This window comes from Centruroides sculpturatus, unplaced genomic scaffold (genome assembly GCF_000671375.1).
Source record: "Centruroides sculpturatus isolate CEXI.00-Female unplaced genomic scaffold, Cexi_2.0 scaffold322, whole genome shotgun sequence".
Classification (NCBI taxonomy): Eukaryota; Metazoa; Arthropoda; class Arachnida; order Scorpiones; family Buthidae; genus Centruroides; species Centruroides sculpturatus.
Window position 1 is genome coordinate 240,288 of NW_019384652.1, and position 12,164 is coordinate 252,451.

General features: G+C 31.4%; 1 protein-coding gene and 1 long non-coding RNA gene across 2 annotated transcripts in view; one reads left to right on the plus strand and one right to left on the minus strand.

The window, feature by feature from the left end:
• LOC111626318 (sodium channel protein para-like) overlaps positions 1-12,164 on the plus strand; it is a 303,413-nt gene that overhangs the window by 226,593 nt on the left and 64,656 nt on the right. The window lies entirely within an intron of this gene.
• Positions 82-1,358, minus strand: LOC111626319. Its single transcript, XR_002756871.1, has 2 exons — positions 1,262-1,358; positions 82-204 (listed from the first exon to the last, which is right to left on the minus strand). It is a non-coding gene; the product is annotated as an uncharacterized LOC111626319 (long non-coding RNA).

A 12,164-nucleotide genomic window follows, 5' to 3' on the forward strand; every position in this document is an offset into this window, starting at 1 on the left:
TCTCTCTCTATGAGACCGAGCGTATAGACGCTAGTTAATATTTTCTCCGCTTGTGGCGCTGACGATCGGTGACATCCATCGTCAGCGATTCAGGTGGAGAGTATAGAGGAGTTTGGAGACGTCGCTGCATTTAAATATTTTTCTCATTAAAGCAGGTTGAAAACTTTTGACAATCAAGAAATGAGCTGCTGCAAACGATGTTCCCTAGTTTGTGAAAAAAGCGAAATAATAATAACAGTATTTTTCACTTTATTTTCATAAGACGTTTTTAGGAAGAAATAATAACTGAGTATTATTGGCATGGAAAATACAAACTTTTTCACATTAATACTATTTAATCATCTCTTTTCGATTCTTAAAGATACCAGTAGTTAATCGTTAATGTAAATTTTTTTTTTACTCGAAAAGTATGCAAAATTAGTAAAACTAGGTTACCTACAGTATGCACTGTCTACTATAAAAATTTTCACATTTTCGGACCATATATGATAATTATTAAAATGTTGTGTATTAAATCTGTTATAAAATTATTACTTTTGTTAATCAAGACTGTAAGAATAAATACCGATATAACCTTTCGAAAAAATTTACTTATTTTTTTTGCAAAAATAAGCAAAGTTTTTAGTTAGTAAAAAAATTTCGAAAAATATGCACGGAAATATGTGATATTGAAGTTACCTTCAATATCACCATATTTCCGAACTTATTATAATTAATATTGGAGAAGTACACAGAAATGTGAACAAAAGCAACATATATTGTTTTAAAGTTGAAATTAAAAGTATAACTATGGTAAAAGTAACATTGCTTCAGTTTACATCTCTAATATAAATAAAATTCTTTATAGAAAAAGCAAAAGCTTATTACATAAGAAAAATTAATTTATTGAATAAAGTGTACACTGTTTTTGACTGAATTTTACAGTTTGTAAAATTCAGTCAAAGACCAGAAATGTACTTAGCTTCCTCCTCATCAGAAATTTACAATATGAATTAGACAACATTAGACTTTTAATATTTTTCTAGAAATGGGCTTATGATGCAGTCTGAGAACTTTTTCCACAGTTTGACCACACAATGAATGTATTTATATCTATATACCAAGCTGCTGTTGAAGAGAAATCCCGTCAACCGTATATAACTCACGAATAAGTATAACTAAATACAACTATAACAATATGTAATTATCACAATTTCATAAAATAGCTATACTCGCACACAAAAGTACAAAACGACCAATTTACTCATTAGACGATTCTCACCGATAACTAGCGCCAAAATCTTTCGCAGCGGCAAAAAATGGAAACAGTGTGAATACGGCAATTTTCCTTACGGCGGACGGCCTTACTAGCGAAGCGATCAAGTGGCCTTGATAATACAATGCATATTGATTACTTATTACAGTAGAAAGTATGTACATAAAACTAATAAGTATGTAAATGATGCAAAAACATACCTTTAAATTACAAATTGTGTAGATTAAAATCGTATAAAATTCTATTTTACTATATACCGTACCAACTAAATAAAGATAAATAATGAAAATTTGCCTTGTGTTTTCAAAATACACTATAAAGTCAGTGTTCAATTAACAAGTCAACAATAAGAAAAGGACACGGTTTCATAAAAAATACTTGTACAACTTTATATCCATCTGTGTACTGACCGCTACTGTTGATGTAAAAGATCTCTGTTTAAAATTCAAATTCAGCTATTTTATGTTATATTCTATCCCAAAGAAGGTTTAATTGGCTTAACCAAAATTACTTGAGTTGTAACTAAAGTTAATTTGTGTTTGAAAAGTTTTCAATAATACCCATTTATCATTATAACATAATTGTTTAACTTACTTTATCTTCATATTGTAATTCAAAATCTACTTTTCGTAGGAGGAAGTTTTATTATTACTATCTTTTTTTCTGTACAGTTCTTTTTTATCTTACTTGTATGAGACTTTTTTCTAAATTTCTTTTTTTAAAATTATTTCTTTTCTTTTTTATTTCATACTGTGTTTCTCAGTTTACTCAATAACTAAAAATCCAGCACACAAACTAAAAATTTATCAGAAAACAAACATTTTATCTTCCTTCAACAATCATTTTTGTGTTTATATTGATATAGAACAACAAACAACACATTTTTGTAATTTCGTGGGGAAAGAATGAAAAAAAGGGAAATAAATTATCCCTTTTACCTAACGACTTCCTGTGGTGAGATGTTATTGCATATACAGTAATACCCCGAACTTACGCAATAGGTGGGACCGAGTGATAACCGCGTAAGTCGGGGTATAATTTCCCAATTTGTGTAAAATCCAAGTCAGATGTATGTAAGCTAATAAATGTTTTCGTTAATCTTATCTCATCTTTTGATTTGTTCACGGTTACAAGAAATCACCACATAGAGTCTCTTGAGTCTCCGTAGATATAACTAACACAGAAATAAATAACACAAAATAAATTGTAGCTATGTGTCGATTCCGCGCAACACATCCGAACATGTAAGCTGAACAATAGTGTGGGGGGAGTGAGTAATCAAGAGTTGCGTGGCGCTCAAACAAAAGACAAATCGACAAGATTTGAAAATAGCGTAACTCCGGGTTCGCGTAAGTCGGGGTAGCTCAAGTCAAGGTATTACTGTATTTGATGAACATCTGTTAAGCCACGTCATCATTAGCATCCTGTCACATGAGAATAACTTAAACATTAATTGGAGGGCATTATAAGCTAAAAGGGACAGACATTCGAATCTCAGAACAGACTCTGCTAAAAGCTAGTGTGCCCAGCACTTGTCTATCAGCCTCTCCTAACCCTCATCCATCTCCACTATAAAAGCAATCTCTTTGAGCAGACTGGATCCGAAGACAACAGACAACCAACCCGAGGTGTTATTCTCGCATTAATGTAAATGCTCTCTCTTGGTTGACTTAGATTAAGTAGCTAGCTTGTCAAATTTAAACTTGAATTGTATGTATTTATCCAAACCTTTATTTTACTCATTAAACTTTTTGTTATTTGTTTATTTGATGTTGATTGGATTTGATTTTGAGGCTGGACCCCTATAAACTTATCCATGACTCTCTGCACTCGATTCTTGAATCCCTCCTATGCAATATGTAATTAAGCATCTTTCTAATCGCAAGTTAAAACATGAATAATTATCTTAACTGGTGTCAGGTCCTGACAGGATATGGAAATTTTTTGACTTCCTATCTAATTTACATAGGAGACAAAAAGAGCTATACTACATCTGAGCCACAAGGAGATCTTTAAAAGAAAGACTAAAAGAGTATGAAAGGAACATGCAGAATGAGCAACCAGTCACTGTGCTAGCGATGTATGCTATAGCGGATCTTACAGAAGTCACTGTAGATTGGCAAAGGGCTAAAATAATACAAAACATCCAGGACAAGAGTCACTTGAAATATGTGGAAGCATGGCAGATATATAAGACATACCAAGAAGGATTAGCAATAAATTTTAAAGAGTCCAGTAAAATATCAACAGCATGGAGAGTGAGCCTAATTTAAATATTATATTATAAAATAAAGGGACAAGCAGTTAAAGAAGCAGTCACTTTGATGGTGTTCTCTATTTTAGCAATTGTGTTATGTATTTTTTGTATATTTTTACATATTTATTGTAGTTACATATTTATTTATTTATTTTATTTTATTTTATCTAGTTATTTATTCATGTATTTTATATATATATTTTTTTATATTGGTACAAGTACCATTATAGATTGTATTTATTTATATACAAGGCTGCACATATAAGAAAATTCAAAAATTGTATAACATTCCAGAACAAATATCAGTTTAAAAATAAGAATCATTCAATCATTATGTTACTGACGAAGGTCTTTCAAAATGGTTGAAAACATTAGAAAATTGAATTAGATGGCTGCATTATAAAGGTTTTTGTGTTGATGATTGAGTAATATATGTAATCCTCATGTTGTGGTTGTACGATTTTGAACATAAGATTCAATTGCGTAAAGGAAGACAACATTCGGGAGTTGTACCAGAGTTGGGACCTGGATTTTTTTCCCTGTTCAGACGCAGAATAAAGTTTTGTTCTTTTGTACTATACCTTTGTCGTTATTTCAGTTGCACTGAACATAAAAATCCTAGTATTATCACTAGGATGTCATAATGTAACAGCATAGAATGTTTGCAGACCCAAGCAGCACATCTTTCTGAAGTGAACAGATGTTGATTTTGTCGCTGTTGATTTGCTTCAAATGTTGCCCCAGGTTTTTGGGAATGGCACTCAGTGCATTGATAATCACTGGTACTACTGCTGCTGGTTTGTGCCACAATTTTTAGAGTTTAATTTTTAAGTTCATGTATCTTGTAATTTTTTCTTGTTCTTTATCATTAACCCTGCTGTCACCAGAAATTGTAACATCAATAATCAACATCTTTTTCTTCTCGACAATGGTTATATCTGGTTTGTTGTGCACTAGGACTATCAGTTTGCAATCTGAAGTTCCATAAAATTTTTACCTGCTCATTTTCTGTGACTTTTGTGATATGATCTCACCAGTTGTTCAAGGTGGGTTATCCATAGCTTTTGCAAATGTTCCAGTGAATCATCTTGGCAATGCTATTGTGCCTCAATTTGTTATCATCAGTCTGGATTATTATTATTATTATAAAATTTATTTATACAGTAATACCTTGACTTACGCTACCCCGACTTACGCGAACCCGGAGTTACGCGATTTTCAAATCTTGTAGATTCGTCTTTTGTTTGAGCGCCACGCAACTCTTGATTACTCATTCCCCCCACTATTGTTCAGCTTACATGTTCAGACGTGTCGCACAGAATCAATGCATAGCTACAATTTATTTTGTGGTTTATTTATTTATTTCTGTGTTTGTTATATCTACGGGGACTATGTGGTGATTTCTTGTAACTATAAACGAATCAAAAGACGAGATAAGATTAACGAGAACATTTATTAGCTTACATACATCTGACTTGGATTTTACACAAATTGCGAAATTATACCCCGACTTACGCGAATTCGACTTAGACGATTATTGCTCGGTCCCACCTATCTCGTAAGTTTGGGGTATTACTGTATATAAATTAGAGTATGAAATATATATAAATTTTATTGGTTTCAGGAAGAGACTCCATTAAATATGTGGCAACAATCAATTGGAAAGTATGTTTCATTTAATTTGAATTTGTAAAGTTTATTCCACACATTGTTCTATATTATTAATCAATGTAACCATGAAGATGATTGTTGAAAGCAATTAAAAATTTTTTTCTGATGAATTTTTAGTTTGTATGCTGGATATTTGGTTATTGGTTGAACTGAAATAAATCCAATTATTATAAATCATCCTGTGTTTGCATGTTTTCTTCTAATACTTGCTCTTTCCTGTATCCACTCTGTCCTCAAATGAAATTCCTGTTTTTTATGCATTAGAAGTAATGAGTCATTCCCTCATGTATCAGCCAACCAATCAGTGTTATCCAGCCAAGATGCAAAGAAAACAAAGGATACTTGAATATGAAGATGTCACTAAGATATGAAACAAGGAGATATGAGATGAAAGAATGGAAATAAATTAAGCTTATGGTACACAAGTACTGGTAAATTTGTATCAATTAAGAAATGGTATAGTTATACACTTGTGTATAACTATACCATTTCTTAATTGATACAAATTTATTCAATAATACATTTTCATCTGTGTCTAAAGTTTAGGTAGTCAAAGCAGTAGCATTGATTATAATCCCTTCAGATGTATTGACACCAGAAGTTGCAAAAGAGACTTTGCTAAATGCTGCAAAAATTTATGACATCAAACATCTGCTGGAAACTCATTATGGAGAATATTGAGAGAAATTGGATTCCTTGGAATTCTACAATATTTATTGTCACTCAGAACTGTGAATGTAAAAGAAAAAGATAAAGAATATTGCAACAGTTTGTATGAATTGCTTCATATTCTTAAAATGTAAGTTTTGTACTATGAATTATTATGCATTCTGAATAAACAGTTTTAATCTGCATTTTTCAAAAGATGGTTGTATCTTATTGTTAATAAGTTATTACTGTCATTCTTGGACTTGGCAAATATAAACTGTCTTTTCAAAACTTGCCTTATTCATCTCATAAACTTTAATATCTTTCGAACTCTTCATTGAAATTATAATTTCACTGGTTAATAGCTCATGTTATGTTTACTCTAAATGTTGGTTTAAACCAATTTTAGTATTTTCAAGTTTAAAGCTTTAAAAGACTATTGAATACTGTAAAATTGAGTTAAAATGGATAGGATGCATTTTGAATGATGCACCTTATTTATGCTCCTGTTTAAAAGTGGGTGTTGTTTTTTCGTATTTTCTACAATATAGACTGCTTGTTTTATTGTCTTTCAGATAAAGTTTTTCTAGCTGATCGTGACATCTTTTGATAAAACAGACAGTTGACCTAGTGCTTCTCCCAGTTAGTCTGTTATAATGAATATTGATGGTATTTAGAAAAATTCCAAAGTTTAAATAGCTACATCTATTAAAAAAACTGCTAATACCTCAGCTTCGGTATTTCAATGTCAACCGAAGATTATCAAAACATATCTTATATTGCCGAGATAATTTATTGAAAACAAACTAATGTTTTCAGCATATTCCTTAGGTCCTTTTTTGCATTTAAATATATGTATTGTATTTTTGGAATGTCAATGTTCCAATCTTCTGGTCTAACCTGAGGTTGGCTTATGGAATAGGCTGAAAATGTTAGTTTGTTTTCAATAAATTTTCTCTGCAACATAATGAGTGTTTTGATAATCTAATAAATATTTGCTGAGTACGTTTTGTTAAATGTCAACCAAAGAATTTATATTATAATGAAATATAATTAGACAACAGAAATTCAGTTTTTTATGATTTTACCAAAATTATTTTCCTCATTTATAGAATATAACATATAACAATGTAATTTCTCTTAATTTTTATTGGGCTGCAATTTGAAAAAATTGTAGACATAAATTCCCACTCTCGTCCATCTGTCCATCTTCCTTTAATTTCAGGAATGGAGTAAGTTAGATGAAAGATGAGACCAGATATGGAATTCTTAGGTGCAGGAGGCCTCGGTTAACTATATCTGAACTTCTGATTCAAACTGGAAGTCACATTATTTTAATTCAAAACTTTTCTCCTGAAAGCAGTTAATAGATGATCGTCACAACTTCATTGTTATGGCAAAGTGTGATTTATAAGAGCAAGACACTACAGTACTAAATTCAGATGGAGAGCATATACAGTGGGGGATCGGTTAATGAACATAATGCGTTCCAAGACTTTGTTCGTTATCCGAATTGTTTGTTAACTGATTATCGATTTACCATAGGTTTCTATGGGAATTTGATTAATTCGTTCTGGAGACCTCCAAAAAATAAAAAATATAGACTATACTTTCTTANGTTGTTAGAAGTGAAAAATTTATTTACGGTTCAAATTTTAATGTTATTTTACAATAATATTGCATTAATGTCCTGTCATAATGCGGTGTATTCAAAATTGCTATTAATTTAAAAAATACGTGAAACATTTACGTATTATTATGTTTAAATATTAAAAAAGGAGATTCTTTACAATCTCCTTTTTTAATATTTAAACATAATCTCCTCCAAAGGAGAATCTTTACAATCAACGTTTTTAACAAAAACGTTGATTGTAAAGATTTTAAACCTTTAAAAATCTCAAAAAATGGCAGAGCACAAATCACATATGCTAACTAGAGCTTTCTGTACAATTTACAGTGCCTCTCAAACCCAACAAAGTTTAAATTCAAATTAAACAAAAAATATCTCACATAAAATTAATAATTAGATATATTGTTGCTTACACTTACCTGTTTTTTTATTTTCAATATCCATTTAGCCCTTTTAAATATCCATAAACACAATATTTTCTACATAAAAATTTCTAGTATGGATTTTTCATTTACCAAATTACTGGTAAATTTTTGAAATTTACCGGTAAGTTTACCGAATGTTTTTTGTCAATTTATCGGTTAACCGGTAAATCGGTATACAATCCCTAGTTCGGACCTGTCCAGGACCTCACAAATGTGACATCACAAAACTGTCTGTGTCTGTTTCTCCAGTTTCTCCAGAATGTACTGTCCTGTCAGAAAAATGGATGGTGTGTTTCTGGATACATGGTTACAAGACCCATAATGACAGACTAATCATACTTTGGTTACTAGTTTATTGACACATTTATACTTTTGCTAAGCCAAAATGAACTTTGACTGTATGGTCCTCTTTAGTTGGCTACAATATAACAAACATAATTATTCTTAAAAAAAGTGTATTTAACAAGTGTTAAAAATGCAGTTACTGCTAAAATAACGTATGTAACATGATTAGGATGCTCAACAACTTTAATGCTAAAATAATAATTATCTGTTAGCAATAATTACATCTGTTATATTGTAGCCAACTGAAGAGGACCATATGATCAAAATGCGTTTGGCTTAGCAGTACTATAAATATGTCAATCAACTAGTAACTAAGGTGTGATTAATCTGTTTTTATGGCTCTCATAACCAGAGTAGTATGGTATTATCAGAATACAGACAAAAAAGAAAGATATTAAAATATTATATGTTTCTGGTTTGATTTTTCACAAGCAGGTATATGGCTTGAATGTGTGTGTATATATAGACCACACAATATTACAGTAATGTGATTGGTGTAAACTGATTGAGCAATCAACCAGTTATAAAAATTTATATAATTGAAACCTGAAATCAGCATTAAAAACATGTAGCAGTCGGAAAGTGAGAAATGAAGGATATTAAGAAGAATCATTACTAGCTGGCTAACACACTTTACCAAGAGAAGAGGTTATGATTATCTGACAAATATTGCTTGTGAGATGGCTCACTTGGATGATAAGCTTAACTTGTTTTAAAGTATGTGACTCAAGTACTTTCAGTTCAGCGAAATTAACCTTCTTTAGAATAGAATATAACAGAAAACAATCATATTTTGAATTTGAAATTTGAACAGGTTTTTACATTAACAGTAGTGGCTGATGCATTTATGGACATAGGCTAAGCAATCTGCCATATGGGGTATAAATTCAAGTTAATGGATGTTTATATATATGTGTGAACATAAATATTTATAATAAATAAATACAATATAATAAACAAATTAACATAAATAATAACAAATAAAAAGTTATCATGTTGACCAAAATGCTTCTTTTCAATTAAGTTTTCCCCATCTGGCTCATTTTGCTATTACAGCATTATTGGACCTTATCATCAATAACAACTACTTTAAGTTTAAAATATTGTTTACTTGCAACAGGAGGAAATTCTTATGGGGTCTCTGCTATTGGTTTCTTGGCAGAAATTGCCATGTCTAGGATTGAGGATTACATTTTCAGGTTCCTTTCACCTTCTGCTGTTTACTGTTATACCTCCAATACATCAATGACACTCTTCTAGCCTGGCAGGGCACACACAAAGATTTCCTAACCCTTCTGCATGTCTCAAAAATTTTTTTCCAATCCATAAAATTTTAGTTTGAGGCAGAAAAACCTAAAACGTTATTGTATTCCTGGATATTTTAATAAAGAGAGCTGATTGGTTTCTACATTTTAATGTGTTTCACAAATTTGGTTTACCCCTCTTATCATACCACACTGTTTATTTTAACCTAGTAAGATACAAAAATGTCTCCAACAGCACTCACATCTGTAGAGCATATAGCTTATTTCACTATATGGTTGCACTTAGTGACGAGTTCACCATTTTAAAGTATGCATTAACCTGGGCAGGGTACCCAAACAAAAAATTTGAGTTTCTATGTCAGAGGTACTTGCACCCTTTTCCTGCTTTCCACACTATAGGAAAAACTTTTGCCAAATCATTCATACATTTTCTGGGAAATGTATCACTAAAAATTGGCTGTTTGTAACTCATAATTATAAAATTATGAGCCTATATCTCCTTTCTAACAACAGGGATCTCTATGACAAATGAAAAATGCTGATTATTTTATTCCTGTAACACATCCAACATTCAAATTGGTAGAATACAGCTAGAAAACTTGAAACTTAACTGAAGGCGCACACTACAGCTGTCACCCAAAATATGCTAGACACTGACTCATGAGAGAGCACGATCAAGGGAACAACATCTTTTTTTTGAGATCATATGTGATGTCTGCTTTCCATCAGAGATGACAACACATTCTTCTATTGTGAATCCTTCTTTATTTATAATCTGAGGTCTATCAATTTTTGAACTCATCCTGATTACATATAATTAACACCTTATTCTTGCCGAGAAATATAATTTATTTCAAACAAACGTTTTCAGCCTGATTCACAGGCCATCCTCAAATTTAGAACAAATTTGAATTAAAGGATTCCATCGATGGAATTCAAAATTCAAATTAAATAAGCAACCGAATAAGATAAAATTAAATTAAATTAAAATATTAAATAACCAACAGAGTAACATAAAACAAAAATATAAAAATGTAAAAAATGTACATAGAAGTATTAAGAATACAATTACTGACACATCCAATAAAACTACTATTTTGACTGGTTAGAGCTCTTATTAAACTTCTTAACTATAAACTTCCATGCAGAGGGAAGACTTTCTGCATCCCTTGCATTTAAACAGCCTTCTTGTATTTTACTCCTATAAATCTGCAACTTTTCCGCTGTCAACGCCAAAGATGGAGAAGATAAAGGTTTTATGATGGCTGCCTCATTCCATTTGACTACAGATCTTGGTGCTTGTGCCATTTGGGATAAAATTGTTGCATTAGACTCCTTTCTGATGTTATAACTATGTTCCTTGATTCTAAGTCCTAAACTCCTGGTGGTTACTCCAATATAGTCTTTTTTAACGCCCAATTGCATATTCTCATAAGGAATTCTATAAACTCCTGCTTTCTCTTCCGACATTATATCATCCTTATCATTCCTGAGGATTTTGTATAAATTAGGGGCCCTTTTTATAAGCATCCTCGAACCTTTCCTGCAAGCAATCTCTTTCAGAACACTATTCATACTTTCATTATATGTAAATTTTACGATTCCAGTGAGAGCATTTTTAAAAGACCCTTTCTTGATGTTCGCTTCATACTTCCTAACCATTCCCAGAATTGCGCTTTTTTGGTTACCTAGGGTCTTGGCCACACTTATTATTCTATTTATTTCTTTACTTCTGTCTTGTACTGTTTCATAATACAAAAATGCCCTTCTTATTAAAGCTCTGAAAGCTGCAATTTTATATTTATACAGATCCTTGGATTGGGAGGTAATATACAATGGGCTGTGGGATGGTTTAAAAAAATGCTAGTGGACAGGTGGCCTTTTTTGAATTTAATACCGATGTCTAGAAAATGCAGATCCAAGGAACTCTTCTGCTCCAATCTTAAAGTAACGCCATCATTGTTATCATTGATCTTATCCAAAAAATCCTTAATCCTGCTGTTATTTCTCCATAATATAAGTAGGTCATCAACGTATCTGCTAAAATACATGACATCCTCCTTAAAACCATGAAAAATTCTTCTTTCCAGTCTTCTAACTACTAATTTGCATAGGATTCCTGAGAGCGGGCTTCCCATAAGGACCCCTCTTCTCTGTCTGTAGATCTGCCCATTAAAAGTGAAACAAGATTCACGGCACACCAAACTAGCCATACTCTCTACTTCCTCGGTATAACTAAGCAACTCCGAGTTATTGGATGAGTAGTTTTGGAGATTACCTGCTGCATACAAACTAACATACAAACATTACCTCTTTATTATATTAGTATAGAAGACGTTTTCAGGAAGAAATAATAACTGAGTATTATTGGCATGGAAAATACAAACTTTTTCACATTAATACTATTTAATCATCTCTTTTCGATTCTTAAAGATACCAGTAGTTAATCGTTAATGTAAATTTTTTTTTACTCGAAAAGTATGCAAAATTAGTAAAACTAGGTTACCTACAGTTTGCACTGTCTACTATAAAAATTTTCACATTTTCGGACCATATATGATAATTATTAAAATGTGGTGTATTAAATCTGTTATAAAATTATTACTTTTGTTAATCAAGACTGTAAGAATAAATACCGATATAACCTTTCGAAAAAATTTACTTATTT